Raw genomic sequence first — 1398 nt, forward strand, 5'->3', positions numbered from 1 at the left:
CCCTGGAAGACCACCTGTAGCAGGAGGAGGAGTAACGTGGGGAACCAAAAAAAAAAAAAAAAAAGAAAAGCAATCTGCAGACTGCAAAAACACCAGTTCAACAGGTGCCAAAAAGCACTTGTGGGCATCAGGTATCACAGGTCAGGATTTGCAGTGTTTAGAGAGAGATCACCCTGAAAAACGTCAAAGGGAACACAGGGGAGGTGGGGATGTGAGAGGGGGGTGGTGTGTGTGTGTGTGTGTGTGTGTGTGTGGGTGTGTGTGTGTGCGTGTGTGGGTGTGTGTGTGTGGGTGAGGGCGGGTGAGGGGGGGGGGGGTGAGAGGGGTAACACGCTTTGATTTGCACACTTTTCACAGGGTGAAACTCTAGACTTTGTCAGAGGGGAAAAAAGAAGAAGGAAGAAGAAGCAACAACAACAACACAAGGCTGTGATTAATGCAGGACTCATCAACTTGAAAGGCTGCAATAAAAACTGCTTTTTTTTTCTTCTTTTTATCAAGTAGTGAAAACAACTGTCCAAAAACACCAGACGCATCCCCACTCTTCCCCCCCTTCTTCTTCTTCTTCTTCTTCTTCTTCTTTTTGCATGCTCAGATGATGGACAGGGGATGTCCAAGAGCGCTCGGGTTGTAACACACTCCTGGATGCTGCCATTAATCGACGGCAAGCCGCCGGAGCTGCGGGTGGGGAAAGCCCCCCCCCCCTTGAGGAGAAGAGTTGGTAGCAGAGCTGCCGACCCATATCGAGACACCCCGCTGACTCACAAAGTCACAGATCACACACAGAGCTTTTCATGCTCCAGCACAGGTCTGTGAAGGAAACCTGCGTGAAGAATGTGTGGCTCCTGCTGGAGAATCAATGACAAATTCTGGAAAGTTTTCTCAGAAATGTAGATAAAAAGAGAGAGAGACAGAGAGATAGAAAGAAAAAAGAGAGAGAGGGGGAGAGAGAGAAAGAGGCAAACATGGCCTACTTAAGAGATTCATCTGCCTCTGCTCCCACTGTTTAATACGATGTGTCAACCAGTGGTCTCTAACCCGGTCACGTATTCCTTATCGCTCTGACCTCCACTTTTATTCATCTGCTTAAAGTTGCAGAGCCTCAGTTAAAGGTCAGATTTTATTTGGCCCTCGATCGGCTGTGGCGCGGATTCCCCGGTCACGACTTTCTGCTTTGAAGTTTTTCCTTTTACGTTCGCGCCGAGTCTGTCGGCATAACGGCGTCCATAAAGAAAGACAACACTGATCTCGTAAGCGGGTTTACATGTTTAAACTCTGAAAGTCAAAGTCAACCACTAAAACAGATTTTGTATTTATTTATTTTTTTTAAGGTCTGTTAAAAGTTAAAAGGTTTGGTATTTTGACAGCAGTGTCAATTCCAGACCAGAGGGCAAAAAG

The sequence above is a fragment of the Gambusia affinis genome, linkage group LG09, assembly GCF_019740435.1.
Source record: "Gambusia affinis linkage group LG09, SWU_Gaff_1.0, whole genome shotgun sequence".
Taxonomy (NCBI): Eukaryota; Metazoa; Chordata; class Actinopteri; order Cyprinodontiformes; family Poeciliidae; genus Gambusia; species Gambusia affinis.